This window comes from Cupressus sempervirens, chromosome 9 (genome assembly GCF_028749045.1).
Source record: "Cupressus sempervirens isolate cs-2001-9-10 chromosome 9, ASM2874904v1, whole genome shotgun sequence".
Classification (NCBI taxonomy): Eukaryota; Viridiplantae; Streptophyta; class Pinopsida; order Cupressales; family Cupressaceae; genus Cupressus; species Cupressus sempervirens.
The window spans coordinates 376,225,651-376,245,690 of record NC_143126.1 but is presented as its reverse complement, the minus strand read 5'-3'; positions in this window follow the sequence as shown (position 1 = coordinate 376,245,690).

The window sequence follows — 20,040 nt, the reverse complement described above, 5'->3', positions numbered from 1 at the left end:
TTATGAGGGTCAAAATATGGAAAATGGAAGGGTATGTTGCACAAAGATGGAGTCTAAATCATGCTAAGGACTCTTAAGGTTACAATTCTTCATCTTTACAAGGCCTCAAGTGTTTGACAAAATATTTGCAATTTTTTGACAAGAATTGTAATGTTTTTACAATGTTTGTAAGTATCCAAGGTTTAAAATATGTTTGGTTTAAGTTTGTAAATTTGGTATTTATCTTGATTAAGGTTATTCACACATACAAGACACAATAGAAAAGGATAGTTGTTGTTAAACTTTAAAGATGCCTTCTAAGGAAGTTTATCATTCACTTGTTGAATGGAATGCTCAAACTAAACACCATGTGTTAGTGGCCAAAATCCTTTCTATACATTAGCTTAGGGGGGCCACCAATGCCCATAAAGACATCCCACATTCTTACAGTCCTTAGTAGAGGCAACAATCCCTTAGGATGTAATGACCCTTGGGAAGCAGATCTTGGCAGCCTTGAGAAGTGAGTGAACTATAAGGGGAGCATGTACTGCCAAGAGCCTAGGTTATCTTCTCTAGATAAGCATGGTTTAACTTTGGCTTAAGTAGGAGTTTTGTGGATATAGTCTTAAAGCTTAGGTTGTGATGTGTCATTTAAGTTTAAAAACATCTATCCTTGTCTATTGTGTCTTATGTGTGTGAATAGCGTTAATCAAGATAAATATCAAATTTAAAAACTCACACCAAACACATTTTGAACCTTGGACACTTTCAAACATTTTTAAAAAATCACAACTCTTGTCAAAACATTGCAAACATTTTCTCAAATAGTTAAGGCCTTGTAAACATGAAGACTTGTAACCTTAAGAGTCCTTGGCATGATTTAGACTCCATCTTTGTATAGAATACCCTTGTATTTTCCATCTTTTTACCCTCATAATTTCATCTTTTAGTCCTTATTTTGCACATTTTATTCCTCATAGAGCATCCCTTAGCTTTCATAGTGCATCCCTTAGGCTTCTTTTTACATGTCCTAGTCTTCACCTTTCAACCCTTAATCTTCATCTTACATCCCCCAAATTTCATTCTTGTGTACCTCAATCCTCATTTCTCATATCTTATTCCTCATTTCTAATGTCCCAACTTGTATTTTTCATCCTCATTATGGTCATATCATTATCCCCTCTCAACTAGCTCTCTGGCATAACAATATGAAAGTCACCAAGTCCACAATCACCCAAGTTTCAAACCACTTTACCAATTGTGCTCTAAAACTACCAACTATACCCTAGGCATAGTTGGCTTTGTCAAAGAACACTTGGTTTCCAAAATAACCAATTTTGACTTCTAGAAAACATTATGGGACCCTGGAATTGCTACTAGATGCCTATATAGGCCCTCATTTTGATCATGTCCTGAACATCATTGTTGCATGTCCTAACCCTCATTTTTCACATCTTAGGCTCCATCTCTCATGACCCAAACCTCATTTTTCATCTCCATTCTGATCATAACCTTATCCCCAGTCAATTAGCTCTCTAGCTATAGGAAATAGTATGAACAAGGAAACATGTTTTCTTGTAGAAGCAAATAGTAGAGTAGGTTTAACCCATTTTGTGAAGTCCTTGATCATTGTGATGATAAACTTATGTCCACTAGATGAGCTTGGGTGAATTTTACCAACTAAATCAAAGGCCCATTGCTAAAAATGCTAATAAGTGACTGACATAATAAGTTCATGCCCAAGAGCATGAATCAAGTTGTTGTGTAATTGAAACTTCTTGCATGATTTGGCATACTAGATAGCATCAACCTGCATAGTCGGCCAATAGTAACCTACCCTAAGCAATTTTTGAGAAAGTGCAAGTCCATTAGATCATACCTTGCAAATGTCATCATGGACTTTGGCTAATGCCTTTTTGGAATCTTCTATCTCTAGGAACCTAAGAAGTTTTTTGTCTAGACCCTACCTATACAAGTACTAGAGACAAGGGTATAATGTGAGACATTATGAATGCATTGTCATTTTTTATTGCACATGAGGTTTCAAGAATAATTTGAGCATGTAGCTAGAAAAGATGTTGGAATAGAAAGAGGAGTCATGGCCAATAATAGTGCAAATTACATGGTTTTTAGGAGAGTCATACGCAACGTGTTGTAATTCTTCCACCAGGAACTCAAAGTGAGATTCATGTTCTTGCAATTGTAATATAGATGCTAAAGTGGTCATAACATTTGTAGCCTTGTTTTTAGTCACATGAATCTACTAGAATGTTACAAATGTGAAATAATTCCTTAAGGCATCACTTAACTTCTTATAAGGTACTAACTTTTCATCCTTTATTTGGTATTCATTGTTCACATGGTTAATGACAATTCAAGAGTCTCCATAGATATGCAATTCTATGATTCCCCATTCAAGAGCCATTTTTTAATCCCATTAATCAAAGCCTCATACTCAACTATGTTGTTAGTGCATAGAAACAATAGTTTTTAAGACTTTGGGATTGTGTATCCATGAGGTTTGACAAACAAAATCCTAGCACCAACTCCATTTTGAGTGTGTAACCCATCAAAGAATATCTTCAATATCCTCTTAGTGACATACATAATAGAGGTATCTAGAAAGTCAATCTGCATTGGAACACTATCTTTAATTAGGAATTTAACCAATTGATCGATGATTTCTTGTCCTTTAATAGCTTTATTTTCAACATACTAAATTTATAATTGTGATAGAATCATCCATTTGCTAAGTCAACCTGTAAGCACAACTTTCCTTAAGAGGTATTTTAAAGGATCTATCTTCGCAACTAGCTGTCTAGTATGTGCAAGCATATAATGTCTAAGTTATTGGAATGCAAACACTACTACTAGGCAAGCTTTTTCATTGTTGTTATAATTGAGCTCATAGGATACCAAAGTTTGGCTAATATAATAAATGATCCTTCTTTCCCATTTTCATCTTGTTGTGCCAACAAAGCTCCTAATGCATTTGATGTAGCTGAGATATAGAGAATTAGAGGTTTCCCTTGAATCAGAGGCATAAAAATGGGAGATTTTTCCAGATTTTCCTTGAGTTGAATCAATATTTTCTCACATTCTTCATTCCTATTGAGATGTCATTTTGCATGATGCTTAACGGAAAGAATTCTTTTGATCTCCTCTCTTGAAAAGCTAATATGAGATCAACTCCAAGGTTCCAAGTGATCTTTCAACCTACTAGAATCTGCTTAGTAGAAGATAAATGTGAGTGTTCACAAGGAGGCCTTTGATGGTTCTAACCAATTTTAAATAAAATTTTGAATCTCCTTGCTATCTCAAAATAGTAACCACACAAAAAGAAATATATTTTTCTATTTTTCTATTTATAATTAATACAATTTTAACTATGTAACTATATGAATTCCTAAATTAACCAAGTGTTTGTAAAAGAAAATAACAAAGATAGGGTGATGCGAAGTTTAAGAAAATGACTTGAAAAATAAATCCCTAACTAGCATAAGCCACAGAAACAACACATCTACTAGTTAAGCCTTTGAAAAGATCAATAGGTAGCCAATGAAAATAGGAGCAGTGCTTCCTTAATTCCACTAATGCAATCATCGATGGGAATTCAATAACCATAAGATGTTTTACTTTTCATTAGATTGAAAGGTCACAAAAAATGTGCGCATGCAAGACAAAAAGCTATGTAGGAACAATAAGGTGACCTCTTCTCCAATAAATATGTTAGTGGAATTTGCAGACACATGTCAAACACTAGAATTAAAAGATCGCTCAAACAAAATAAAACAATAAAACAATTGGCTCCATTAAATTTTATGAACATACATTCATAAAATATAACACACTTAGGCAAGAATAACTACAATCTAAATGAGAGAACCAATAGCATATATTATTGCATAAAAATAATGGCCTGAAATACATGTTTAATTCCTCAATTTATAGGAAATCTTCTCCTCAATTTGTGTTGAGAGTGAGAGATCTCTTCATGCAAATATATTCTTCTAAACTAATTTAAAAAATCTATTAATCTACAAACTAACTCTCTAACTGGTGCTAAGTATGACTCCATCCTTATTTATATAATTTAATGGATGCATGAGCCTTTGCATGTCTTAAAACAAATAAAGTATGAGAAAATAAGAAGGCAGCCAATAGATGGAGTAGGATTCTTTAGAAATGCCAAAAATAGAAGCTCAACCTTCTTTGGATGTTTGTAGGAGTTGAACTGTTGTCAGATTCCATTTTTGATGCATGGAAAGCTCTCAATTCGAAACTAGCAGTTAACTATAGTTGCACCTCTGACTTCTTCAAAAAAAATTGGTGCACCTTAGAAGAAGTGCAGCTTGGAGGTAGTGTACCTAGTGCACCTAGTGCACCTTGGAAGCTAGGTTCAAAATGCAAAATTTTATCAAGTGTCAATTTTTTAGAATTAGAGTTTTTTCAACTTCACAATTTTCCAAAGTTCAATTTTTTTTTTACAACTTCACAATTTTCCAAAGTTTAATTATTTTTTCAACTTCAAAATTTTCTAGGGTTAGATTTTTTTAAACTTTAGAATTTTCCAGAGTTAGATTTTTTTTCAACTTTAGAATTTTTTTTCTCAACTTCAAAATTTTCTAGAGTTAGAATTTTTTTCAACTTCAAAATTTTTTAGAGTTAGATTTATTTTTTCAACTTCACAATTTTCCAGATTTAGAATTTTTTTCAACTTCAGAATTTTCCAAAGTTAGAATTTTTTTCAACATCAAAATTTTCTAGAGTTAATTTTTTTCAACTTCAAAATTTTCAAGTTTCCATCATCTGGGTCTTGTTGACCTTCAACCAAAACAATGTGTGAATGTTTCGCTTTGAACTTTTGGATAGCATAGGTGATGTCTTAAGGAGATAATAAGTTTAAAGCTTCAATACTTTACCCTCACTTTCCTGTGGAAATCATGAAGTGTGTCTTCTTGGGCATTCCATGGAACTTGAAATTCATGGGTTTGAGTGTGACCTTAGCCACTATAGAATAAAATGAAGCAATGGAAATGTTCAGGACCTTGGGGAAGGGGGGGTGGGCTCTAGATGTTTTAGATATGTATGGCTATGCACCTTAAGATATAATTCATTCACCAAACCTTCAAATTGTGCAATTGTACACCTTTCAAGGAATTGTGTAAGGTGCTTAATTCACCAAAAAATCAAGTTCTATGTTTTGAAAATGGTTTCTGGGTTTTTCTTAGACTATGTCTGGGAGCACTCTTGTGTACTTATTTTTCCCTTTTTGATGATTTATTCCTTCTTTATAGCCCAAAATTTTAACTCCTTCTACTTCTTCTATCTAAACTCCCAAAGTACATGTGTTGAATCTTATCATTAATAGTTTCATAGGATGAGGAACCTATTTTAGTTCATGCATCCAACCTTTGTATCTTTGATCTTTAGTGTAAATTCATGAATCAAAACTTACATGTGACTCCTTTGAAGGTGAAGGTTACCATCTTAGGTGAGATCTCTACTATTGTTGATAATGAAGATATTATGATGATCTATGCACTTGTGCATTATGTGTCACACCTTTGTGTCATATGAAGTCTATTCTTTGATTTCTTCTTCTCTCTAGCTACCCAATCCTTCCTAGTCAAAGACCAAGTGATCTAGATTATCCAAAAAATAAAAATTTTGAATTTTTTTTTTTTAAACAATATTTTCTAAGAATTTTTAACTGGCTTTTTCAGAGGTCTTTTGCTCCAAATTTCAAGTTGACACTTTCATTATCTCTAAACCTGAGTAGCCGAAGGCTCACTATTTTAGAGACTCAAATTAGTTTTTTAGTTCTTCTTTTCAATAGTCTAAACATTTTTTTATTTCAAGGTGTAGGTCAAAAGTTATGACCCCAACAAGTTAAGGATGCCTTTTATTTGTTTGATTGCCTAACCCTTCCTGATCAAGAATCGAGGTTTGACCTAGACCCAAGGGGGAGTCCAAAATGATTGAGGCTTCAAACTAGATGCCTTATAGAGAATTTTAAAAGTAGGGTGCCCCCATTTTGTGACTCAAAATAGGGCGTGCATTGTGAAACCACAACAATTCCATGTATAGGAAACACCCTTATGTAGATTTTTATTAAAAGGTTTTGAGCTATTAGCAAGTTGAGACATGAACCTCTGGATTGACTAAAGATGTCCCTTCAAACTCCTTAGTTGACTAATATTTCTAGGAGGTGGCATGTCCATGATAGCATATACATTTTTGCGATCTACCTCTATGCCCTTAGTTGAGATGATATACCATAGAAACTTTCCTGTTGTGACACCAAAGCACATTCCTCTAGATTTAGCCAAAGTTGGAATTGTACCATATGGTCCAGTATCAAACTCATGTTTAACAAGTGAGTGTTTCTTTGTTTAGATTTTGCTAGAGTTTCATCAACATAATCTTCCATGTTTTTGTTCATCATGTCATGAAAGATAGTGGCCATACCTCTTTGATAGGCAACACTAACATTGTTAAGCCCAAATGGCATCACATTCCAACATAATGTTCCCCATGCACAAGTAAAGGTTATTTTCTTCTGGTCATCTACAGCTATCTTGATTTGATTATACCTACAGAAACCATCCATTAGGGAGTACATTTCATACCCCATAGTCATGTGCACTATCATGTCAATTTTAGGAAAATTCATCCTTTGGGCATGCTTTATTAAGATCCCTAAAATTAGTACATACATGGATGGATTTGTCATGTTTTGAAATAGGCACAATATTGGAGATCAATTTTGCATAGTCAATAGCTTTAATGAAGTTGGCACTTAATCATTTCTTGATCTCAGGTTTAACTAAAAATGCCATACAAGGGTGCATTTTTCTCAAGTTTTATTTGACCAGTTTGACACCAGAAGCTATGGAGAGATGTTGCATGATGAGTTATGTATCTAGACTCAACATATTAACATAAGTCCATGAAAAATTTATTTTCTTTTCCTTAAATAATTCTATAAATTATTCCATCTCTTCTATTGATAGGGATTGAGCTACATTTATTATCTTAGGAGACTCATTGGTACCTAGATTGATTGGATGTTTTAGTTCAATTAAAATCAATGAACTATCTTGAAAATATCTTCTGAGACTACCAGGCACCTCATTCTCAAGTGCCTCAAAGAGGCTTTCACCCTTTTATATTTCTTTAGTTTTACTATTTTGAGGTTTAGATAACACCACAAAGTGGGTTTTGCCATCTAAACACTTGTTTTTCATTTTTCTCTTTATTTTTTGATTGAGTTACTTGATATTAGTTTCTGTCATTTTAGTTGTTTGTTTTTTGGTGGAAGACACCATGAGTTCAATAGCATTTAGGTAGCACGCGATCTCATAGTCATTTTGGAAGGATTATAGCTTTGGTATTTGATATTGAATACACCAATCTATGAGATCAGGGTGTATGAGTGAATGAGAGGTGGAAGCTTCAAGATTGTTGACACAAAAGGAATCATCTCGAGTGATGAGTGAAGTTGGGCCTATAGAGAAATCTCTGAAGGAATCTAGATCAAGAAGAGACCTAGAGGGATCACCATGATCTACTAAAGAAAATTGTGAGCCAAACTCATTAGACCCTACACTAGACTCATCAATTACATTGGTTTGAGTCACATAGGCATGTATAACATCCATTCCTATTCCACAAGAGGCATCTAAAAGAGACTCCCATTTATATTCACTAGAATCGGTACCCATATTTTAGGCTAGTAGCCGAGCAATATTTTCTCTTATTCTACTTCTATTAGGATCTTCATTATTAGATTTTCTAGATTCATGTTGTGTAGATGTAGAAACTTTAGTAACATTATTGGTAATTTTTAGTTATTCTCCCCAAAGAAGAAAAGTAGAGAGCATGAAGTCTTCTTTTGTAGTGGAAGTAACAAAGGGTGGATCATCATATTCTGATCCACTAACCATATGGACCTTCCTATCAAACCTTGTAAATTCATTATCTACGTCAAATCCTAGACCAACAATATATTTTCTTTTTCATCCCTTAGTGTGACTTAGGGGTTCTACAAGCACCTTTTTGTCACCATTTAGAGATCCTTGACAATGATAGCCCATTTTATTCAAAAGTTATAGCCTCTTTGATATCATTTAGGAGAAATAGGAGTAGTAATAGTTACTTCATCAACCTCTTCTTCTTTATAGATCCAGTCTCTCATAGCTTGGTCTTCCTTCTTTTCTTCTAAAGTGATGGACGACTAGACAAAGGTACCAAATATAGTCTTGGAAGAAGCTAAGGGTTTTATTTTCTTGGAGGTTTTCCATAAGAACATGGAGAATTGACAATGCAACAATATAATCTAGAGTGTACTCTCCCATACCAAGGCTCATCATTTTTAGTTTCTACTTGCATTCTGTAAGGGATGGTCTGACCTGACAAAAAGAGTGATTATGTGGTACTAGCATTTTTGTAGTAGCAAGCATGTTAATGGACATGGATTTGTCCCTTGGAATGACAATCTCAACACCATTGAATGGGAATTTTATAAATTGATGGTATATTGATGGCACAACATTCATTTCATGGATTCATGGTCTTCCTAATAACATATTATATGCAAGCGAGATATCTAGGACTTGAAAGACCACATCCTTCTCTACAGGACACACTTAGATAGGTAGCACAATTAGGATTTTAGAAGACCATTAAACTTCATTGTATGCCTTGATAGTGACTTTTTGTCTAGGATAAATAGAAAATTTAGACATTTCAAGTTGTTGGACATTGAAGGAAATAATATTTAGCCTAGCAACATTGCCTATCAGGACTTGGAAAACTCAAGTGCAAAAGATTTGGACTTCAATATGGAGGGCTAGATTATGTGGATGACCAAGAGATTTGTCATCTTCAAAAAAAAAGTGAGATAATGTGGTGAGGAGATGTGGTTGACCATAGCTTGGAACCTCTTGACATCAATATCAGTGGGAACATTGGCTATTAGTAAAGCCTTTTCAAGGATCTCCTTGTGCAAAGGAGACAACTCTAACAAATCAAAGATAAAAATATGTGCAAGGGTTCACTACAGTTGACTAACAAGATCATAACTAGATATGGTAGGTTGAGTCACTTATTTAGTGGAAGAACCATTCTTAGGATCATTTGCTACTTTGAGTGTAGTGCTCGCCCCTAGTTTACATTAAGTTATTACTGTCAAACTCTTTTAGGCCAATTTATGCTTGATTATTAGTAGCATTATCTTTCAGATGATCAAATATTATTTTCATACTCAATTGATTATTTGATGAGACTACTTGGTACTAGTTATTTCATGTATGCATGATTATACCTTGATGATGATTATTTATAGTGATTTTAGTTAATTGATGATGTTAGTTAGATGGATTATTATACATTTTTTCTATGGATACTTACCCCATACTACATGTGTATGGTGTACATGTATGTTTTCTTTATGTACGACATTTATGATGTGGTTAAGGAAGGGAGTTGTAGTCACCTACTAGTTAGGATCTACATGATGCACCACTTCCTGCCATTACCTATTTAGTTTAGAATATATGTGTTTGTGCATGCATGGATTTTATGAAGATTGCATGTACCAAGTATCAACTTCCCTGAATTTCTAGGATGAGCATACCCTATCGCAATATCTCAATGGTAAGAGAGGGGAGATAAATTCTTGAGTCCAAATCCTATCCTTAAAACTAATTGTCCTAGAAAATTAGGACAAGTATCTATGATGATTACCCTTCCGAATTTGTCATAAGACATGAGTTCATGATTGTAACCCTTGAGTTTGATCTTGTATGTGGTAATTTATGATGGGTTTTCATATTTTGTCTTTTAGGTCTTGGGTGATTTTTCTATTAATTAAGTCAAATTAAAAGATTAATTAATAATTTAATTTAATGGAAAATTATTAAAATAATTTTAACATTTAATTATATTTAATTAATTAAATAAAAAGAATTAAATTTAAAGAGGAAAATTATAGTTCTAATTTGAGAGCATAATAATATTTATTTAATTTAATAATAATATATTTAGGAAAACATTTTTAAATAAATGCTAAATATCTTTTTACTTAAGTTAAAAAATATTATATTAAAACTCTTCAAAAATTAATAAGAGAGAGTAAGAAATTATTTAATAAAGTTTATTTTAATTAAATTGTATAAAGCTAAATAAAGAGTTATAGGGTTGTGATCAAGGAGTTCCCTTCAGTGATTGCACAATTAGTGCCCCAAATTTAGGAGAGAACTCCTTATCAACAATTGAGGGTTCATTTTCCAAAATTAGGGGATTTTTGGAGTAGGGTTTTTTAGAGAGAAGGTTTTGAGAGAAGAGAATTCTCTCACAATCTTCAGGTGGTTGAGTATTAGCATCAGACTTAGGTAGGGTTTTGTGTTTTGATTGCTTAATGAATTATGTAATCTAATATTCATGTCTACATCCTATTTGTGGAATCTATTTTCCAACTTTCATTTGTATGAATCTTTCAATCTTTCATTCTAAATCTATTTGATATTTGTATGGAATTCTATCTATATATCAAGATTGAAAAAGTAATTAGAAACTCTCATTTTGTAGATTAAAGAAATTAGTATTTTAATCAGGAAGAGTTTGAAATGGAATCAAAATTTTATAATATAAATTTGATGGGTTTGTTGTGTTTTCCCTATCAATTATTGTTAAAACTCTTTATATATATAAATATATATTTTTTGAAGGGAAAATTATTTTTGAAACAAATTTTATTAAAATAAAATAATTTAAAAATATATATAATTATTGAGGTGAATGTTGGGGCCAATAATTCCCCACACCCCAACCTCCCTGCCCATGGCCATTAACAGTTGCACATAGTAGGTGGTATTGTTGCACATAGCAGGAGTCATACTGCTACATGCGATAGTAGTAACACCTGTGGCCACAGGGGTCAAAGGCTGGCAGGCCTTTTCAAAAAAATGTGTCACTTTATTATTATTATTTGATTTGATTTTTTTTTTTAATTATTAAATTTTTTAAAGTATATTATAATCAATTTATTAAAATTTTAATTTAATTAAAATTTAATTTAGTTTAAATATGTTGTAATTAAATGTTAATTGTAATAAGGTTTCATTAATACATTTATTAATGAATGTATTTATTTATTTACTAATATTTGATAAATAATTTGAAAAGGGTTATTATTGAAATATAGTTATAAATAATTAATTTAATTAATTTAGTTATTAATTAATTAATTGTCAATAGAACATTATAAATTGATAATGGGAATTCTCTCTTTAGAATTTAATAATATTAAATAATTGTTGACTAATTATTTAATAATTATTATTTAAATTTTAAGAAAATCTTTATAGAGATAATGCTCATTTTAAGAGTTTATAGTAATAAGGCATTCGTATTTAAATGTGAAAATGGGTTGAGTTATATGGAATTGTAGAAAACTTTATCAGACCAAAATTGTACAATGGAGTAGAGATTTAAACTTATCTATAAACTCAGATTGTGTGTCTTCAAAATCAATGAAACTATGAATTACACTATTTGTTAAGTGCTTTCTTGTATGTCGTGTTTGGGGATGGACTAGAGTGTTGACCAATCAAGTTTTTTTTACTAGAGGCTCGAGATTTCTATGATTTTGATGTCATGATGATGGTTTGATCTTTATCTTTAAACTCAACCATGGTAATGTGTCTGGTATGCTCTATGATGTGTTTGGATTTATTGTTCATTATTTCTTTTCATTATTCTTGTGTGAAACTGAGATGAAGGGTATGACATATTTGACTTAACCTTTGAGTCTTCAATCAATTATTTTTGGGATGTTTTCTAGTTGCTTTCAAAGGATCGAGGGAATATTGTGAATTATATTTTGATGCTTTCTAGTCACTTGTATAGGACTGAGGTGAAAATTTGTGATTCTTTGATTTGTACTTTTATGAGCCTAGGGTAGTTAATCTATATGTTAAGTTGGGAAGTGGCTTGCAATGGAGGTCGAGGCCCAAAATGGTTGCCAGGGTAACCCATTGTAAGTAGTTAATAAGTGATAACAATACACTAAATGAGACTAAAATGAATCTAATAAGAATCTTTTCTTTCCTTTCCCATGCCTTGAGTGCTAGTATAGACTAGGATGGGATTAGAGAGGACGCTTGGTTGTGACCATGCATTGTTAGTATGCCTTCTCAATACAAAAGGATACTAGTGCCACATAGAGTTACTAGGGGGTGGAGGATTAAAAGACTAGTCAAGTAACCCTAGAGTTGGTTCGTTCGATGACACTTTCCCTCTAGTAGTATAGATTTCCTATGTGTCTTTGTTTGCCTTTGGGTTTAGATGTTGACATATCTTGGAATCTTTGATTTAGATTACTTTTATTGTTTCTCTTGACCTAAATATTACTTTTAATTTTGTGGGATTGATAACCTATTTGGGACTTGAGATTATCTTCTCAGCATAGTGGGAGTGGACCTTTTTGGGTTACCATGAGGTTGAGTGGTAGTGCTTTTACTTTTACCATTGAGATTCTTTCGTAGATTTTGTGGCTGGATTTCTTTGTCTGCATTTCCTTTCATTCTATATTTTTGTATTATGATGGATGGTTATATCTTTATGGTGGATGATTTTACTTATTGTATTGTACTTTTTTTAATGGATCTGAAAGGGATGATGTAATCTATTTTTATAAATGTATATTCTTTTAGCCTTTCATACCCTGTAACATGTACAGTGGATGATTGTGCATTCTGAATTAATGTCAAGTGGCATTCAGAAAAAATGCATATTATTTAAATAGATTGGACTTGTAATTATTCTTTCATGTGAATGTGTTATTTATTAGACTTAGCATTATTTAAAATTAAATGTGACTCGATGTCTTGGGATCCTTAAGGAATGTAATCTATTATGTTTGCTTATGTATGATTGTATGTTATTGCTTCCACTACTTTATGATTGTTGTACATGTTAGTATTATTTTTTAAAATGTTTTGAAAACTTAGTAAAACTTTAGGTTAGTTCTTTTGGATCCCTTGATGGGGTATTAGATTGAGGATAACCTTAGGTTTCCCCCTGGTGATAGTGTTTAGCATATCACCATGCAAAGAGGAATATTTTTCCACCTTAAGAGTCACATTAGGCCTACCATCTCTATAGTTTTGTTGAGATTTCATCAAACAACTTGAGGGGGGTGGTGATTTTTTGAACCATTCCATAGTTTATCCCCTCAAGCTCCTAGGAAACAACCTCATAAGATAAGTGTCTTCATGCATTAAATCCATGATAAGACCGTAGACATTTTATACATGTTCCATCATATTTTTCATATTTGAGAACCTCTATATCCCTAGGAAAAGGGACCATGTAGAGACTCCTATCGAATGAGAGAGCATATATAGATTTGACAAAAGAAACCTTAGGTTGCTCTTTTGCTACTTATAATTGAGTGATTTGGTTTTTGAGCTCTCGCATCTCTTCCCTCAAGATTTCAGCCTTAGTAGATTCTCTCTTTTGGATAATCCTTTGGACATCAAAGTCATGGGAAAGTTTCCATCCCCTAGAAGTCATATATTGGAAATATTGGTCATCATTTTTCTCTAAGGCTTTTAGCATTAGCCTTTGAGCAACCTCATCCTATTGGAATCACATAAGATCCTCGCTAGTGATTTCATCATTAACCTCAATTTCATGATTTGATTGTGAGGGTCTAGATGATGATGGAAAAGCTTATGTGTTCTCTTGGAGACCCAAGTGATGTGTTGTTTCCACCATTGCCACCAGCAAGGTGGTTCTCGAAAGGATTAATGTGGTAACCATGTGCATGTATATTCTAAAAGTTATGTGCATGATCATTAATATCAACTTGATGATAATACCTCTCCCTAGTGGTCATGCATATACCATCTTGTAGTATTTCTTTTTCTAAGTGTTCTTATTCTTCTTTTTGTCTAAAGAATTGTTCTAGGCAGCAACTCCTCTCTTTATGATGCATGGTGAGTGAAACATTATCTTCAACCCTAGGGGTGTCAAAGGGAGTATCTAAAGGGTTCTCAAATCTATAGAATGGATTTTTCCAAGTGTTAGACTCTTCTTGTTTGTTAGGAATTGGCTTTCCCTCATAGGTTTTCCTACGAGGATGCTTAGTTAGAGTTTTCAATTGTTTAAAGGTGAATGAAGGAGGACCTCCTTGATCGACTTGGAGCCTAGTCATAACCATCATGTAAGGATATGTTTTTGTTTAATGAGATGAGATAAAATAATTTCAGATTTAGAGTTTACACAGTGAAATGATCACTTGTCAAAGATAAAATAAGTGAGTGGCTTGTCAAGAGTGCTCAAGAACTTACAACACAAACACCTCAATCTAAGAAGTTGAGCAAGACTCTCGATGGAAAGTTGATAGAATAGTAAGGTAATTAGATTTAAACAAGTGATCATTAATTATGCTTTAGATTACATCTGAAAAACTAGATCCATCTTTTCAACTTAGGACAACACTAAACATGAAAATTTCAAACTAGACTCGTGTAGGACAAAGTGACAACATCCCTAAATCAGCTTTGATGCAATTCTAACTTAGTTCTAGTAGTAGTAGAGGTTGAGTGATATTTCTCAATAAGATAGCCAATATAAGATCAATAACAATTATCATATGATAATCCTTTCTATAGGAAGGCAATATGTTTTGATCATGTGATAGTTTTCACAAAGTAGTGCAATAGAACTTGTAACTATGGTGCAATACATTTTTTAACTTACATGTGATACTTTATTAGGTGTGAATTATTTCACATTATTTCTTAGGAGGCCATGTAATAAAGGGCTAGTGAACTATGTAAAATGCAACTTAATGCCTAAAAAACTTATGTTTCAATTTGACTTTTTGAATGTTTTAGACTAGAATACAGTAGTAGAAAAATAAAACTTTAGTTTGCAGCCATAAACACCATGGTTTAAAAATAGTAGAGGAAATAAAAATTTCTCAAATAGTTAAACAAGGAACAAAGAAACCTTGTCAACACAAGAAATTGGAATATCAAAAGAAAAATCCTACGAATGTTAATGCCATGTTTGTTGTTTGAGAACATTTATACAAGTATTCTCACATTCAAAAACACATTCCAAGTAGAACTACCTAATGTCACAATTCATTAATCAACACCTTGACCCATGCTTGATTCTTTGCCTCACACAAAGTGATTTCCTACAATAGATATCAGCTTTGTCATCGAGGTCCCATTAGCACAACCAAAGGGATACAAATGGTGAGTGTAAAGTCTTGGGGTCATCTAGGTAGTCCACTAGGATTGGTCCTTGCACAAAGATGTTAAGTGAATAAATAAGGTACATTCTATTCCTATGGTGTTTAGAAAGGGTCTCATTTGTAACACTCCTCTTGTGCCTATGAATAGGGCACCCTACCTTGTGGTAGGTAACAAACCTCACATCCACAAGATTACATTAAGAATTATTGCTTAGTATTTTCTTGATGGTCCTAATCCCACAAGTACTTCTACTAAGTGAAGAAAAGTGCTATGCTCCTCAAGGCTTTGGCCTTTATCAAGGGTTTTGTGATTATAGTGGGTTGGGTGAGCTTGATTTTGATCCTTCCCACTTTGGGTCATTCATATTGGTATCTTTCCACTAATAGCATGCCCTCTAAAGGTAATATCTCTCTAGGAGATAGCAAAAAAAAATGATCCACTCTTGGAGGTCAAGATTTCTTATTCACTCAAAGGGTGAAGAGAATATTCTCCTATTCCAAGAGCTTCTCCCAAACACACTAAACAAGTTAATTAAACCTGCTAAAAAGTGGAGTATGCCACTCACTTTCAAGATTTAAGGGTGAGTCAAGACTTTTGATCACATCAAGGGTGAAGAAAATACCCTCCTGTCACCAAAAGACCCTACTCACAAGTTTTATGTGCCGATAGAAAATAAACTAGTATATTTCCACACATAAAACAAAATAATTAGCAAGCATGCTTGGTTTTTTGCTTCTTCTTTTTTTAGGAAGTCTTGAAAACAAGAGTTAGTAGCCTTTTAGTATGCATAAATTCTTTGACATGCATTCTTTTATAACAATTTACAAGCAATTTTTAGGCAACCTTACAAAACAAATGCATTAGTCCACCAAAGGGTTAGTCCAAAAATGAGATAAAAACTACAAAAGACCTCTATTAGATAGTGAATAGACCTAATAAATCTAAAAATAGAATGCTGAAGACTTAAAATTGATCAAATAATCCAAACAATAGTCAGTTCGAGATAGGGCATTATTTTTTTGTTGATAGAGTATCGTATGATACTTTTCAATATACTGAGGTGATATTTTTTCTTGGTGTGATACTCTTCATAACACCCATGTAGTAGAATTTGCAATAATAGTGTAAAACTTCTTCAATGGGCATGCAATACTTTAATTGGTAAAGTATTACACTGTTGTACTCAAAAATATTGTACGATACTAATAAAGTATTGCATGATAATTTCATTTGCAGAGAAAAAAAAGTATAGAACAAGTAAAAATGCAAGATAGAAATGGAGATAGAGAGGAAAAACTAAGACATTTTCCCCCACAATGGGTTCCAAAAATGTACACTAAGAAAGTGCACTCCTCTAAACCATTCTATCCAAGGTATTCCATGAGTTGGAAAGCTTGAATTGTGGCTTAGAGCTCCCTAGTCATAGAGTGCAAAGGTATGTGTATAAGCATTAAAATATCTCCCATCTGAGCCTTTGAGATGAAACCCTTGGTAGTAAACCATAAAATGGGATATTCTTTAGACAAGAGCAAGAGTGCTAGTGTCAAGAATGCTTAAGTATGTAATGCAAAGATGGAATTATGCTAGAATGAGATGTGAAGTTGCAACTAAGGTAAGAAATGAGAGTGTTACAACCATCTAATTAAACAAGGTGATATATGCTATTGAAAAATGAATACTAAGATAATGCAAATGAACTAAACTAGTATGAGTATGCAATAATATGAAGATATAAGATAGAAGTTCTCCACAAAATGCTCCAAGTAATCCTATGAGAAAACCACAGCATAACATTAGCTCAAAAATGGGATCCTTAGAGAAGGAGAGAGATCTACCTTTTAAAGGTGTATGGATGGTTGAGATAAATATCAAGAGATGAGAGATCAAGGGTGGGGGTTGACTTTTGACATGATCTATGTGCAAGATCATTTCTACCAATGAGAAAGAGCTAACTTTTCATGTGATACAAAGTCTTTTCTTTTAATTTGTAAATAGGAAAAAGACTTTATGTGTGCACATTAGAGTGGGTTGGAAGAGTTGGTTCTTTTATTTAATTGAAAGGGAACATTTTCTTTTAATCAAATATGGACTTATGATATTATAGTCAAACTATAGGTTAAAACTAAATAAATTGATTTTTAGAGATTTGGTCTATGTAGATGATTAAATAATTTAGCCAAAATGCTAACAAGGGGGCTAATAGTCTTAGCAACCATTTTAGGTGATTACAATAACTTCCTTCTCTTCATGTTTCTTGGCTAAAATCCTCTAGATAAATGATTTCCCCTCTAGGTACTCAAGTAAGAAAATGTGGAAGTATCATGAAACTAACACACACACTCACCTAATTACAACATCTATTATGTGACAACACACACCCATAAATCCCAATTCCTAAACATGGACTCTAATAATAGATGTAATGGCCCACCCAAGAATCCCTAGACATAAGGATCAATCATAAACAAACATATTTTTTGTTACATAAATCATAAAAATTACTTACACCATACATAATAATCACAAGTGAAAGACTCATCTAATAAGCCAAAAAATCCCAAGACAATCATTACTTTCCGACATATTCATTTTTTATCTAGATGATTACCATTATAATAATATAATAGAGTAATCATAATATTTAAATTACACATGCATGCATATCTACAAGTAAGAAACTATAAGATCATATGTCTACCATTCAATCTCATCACACTGTAAGTAAATTAATGTACTCTATCATAATCTGAATTATGGCATCAAAAGTACAAGTATAAAAACAAGAGGACATGAGAATAGAGAGTTAAAATCTTAAGCACACTCATGAAAGTAATTGAGTAGAAACCAAAAGGAAGCACAACAACCCAGAGGGTACAAGTATAAAATCACAACTCAACCAACCACTATGCCAACAACATGGATTCCCAAGATGGTCTTATATAAATAAACATGGGATACAAACATCCCTAAATGTTCTAGGATAAGGCACACACTTCCCCTTAATCCAAAAAGGAACTCAACATCATAAAATTCAAATTCTAGTAAAAATTGACAAGGGTTATAAAATTAATGTTTAAACTTAATAATTATTGCTATAACTGTAGAACCCTAAATGCACAAACATGCTTACTGGTCAAATTTTCCCTAAAGACTTGACTTGATCCTAGAACTCACAAAGGCTAGGTGGAAAATACCACACATTAGTCATGAAACATCTTGTACCCTAATATAATTAATACATATGTTCCTCAAATCTAAGAAATGAATATTTATCCTCATTAATATGGTTGTACAAAGAATTTCTACATATCAACTCCTGTATAGATCAAGTAATCATGAAATTTTTAGTTATTAATGTCTTAATTTTTTTTCCTTTGCAGTATTATCATAAAAATACACATTTTAGCCTCAACATAGAAGTGTAATTGAAATTTCCCATTTTATTTCTATCTAAAATACCTGCATGGTTTAAATCAACCAATCAATTACATAATTTTTCCACCATTTATACTTTAGTAAACATGCCAAATTACACAATAGTATTTAAGTTACTATCATTTTTCATCTTTCCAAGAAAATAAATATCCAACTAATCATTTTAAGATCTTTAGTTATCTCAAAGATATTCTTTCATTGTACTTTTCAAATACATAGTACTAATAATACTATTAGCATAAAAATGAAAAAGATATGATGGTACAAGAACATAGCAAACATAATTATCCATGTCTATAATATTATGAAATAATAAATGTGAATTTATAATAATATGAGGTTTGAGAGAAAGCATGCAATTAGGTATGATCTCATTTGAATCCATATCGCATTGAGTTGCTTGATGAAGATGGGTTACTCACCATATGATGGAGCCTTCCATACAAGACTACATGAATTATATCCCTTTTTTGGAGAAAGGTTTTTATCCTCCAAAGGAGAGTCACCACTATATGGTAGGTAATTGTCTTGATTGCATAATGTTCTCATATACCTCTATACTATAGGGTTTCCTTGCATCTACCTCCTAGTACACACTCCTCAAGATCATCTCCTCTAGTCTTGGATAGGAATCATTTTACAACATGAGACCATGTCTCAAAAAAAATAAGAAAAAATATATTAGCCACCAAGATCAATATATAATAGAAAGAAAATCCTTAATTCCAACAATAAGATAAGAAAATCCATGAAATTTCAATAATAAATGAAATGTAACCACAAGAGATACATACAAGAAAATATCACAATTTGTGGCTAAACCATAACTAATAACATAAATAAATTTCTAGCCCACATAAGAAAACATAAAGATGATATCATAAAAATTATACATTGCATAACTATGTGACTACATTTGGCTACTCAATGATAGCAATCCATCATTCTCATGGAGATAGAAACCTAACTATAGTCACATAAGACACACATACAAAGGCATCTCATCACACACACATACCAACCAAAGTTATAACTCAAGACAACATAAATGATCAAGAATGCAATGCAATACTTTAGTCACTACTTAGAAGAGTCTATAGGATACTATGTAGGGACTCTAGTGGATTGTAGTCACTTGGATCATACTATCTGTATTTTTGTAAATTAGAATTACCTCAATTTAATAATTATTTAGCACCCATTTAATGTGATTTCATCATTTATTTGCATATCTACCCTTTACTTTTCATTTCTTCTCATTTCTCCTAAATAGAATTAGGGTAGGATATATTATATCCTCCTTAGTGTTCTTATTTCATGGAATAAAATTTGAGAAAGGGTCTAACCA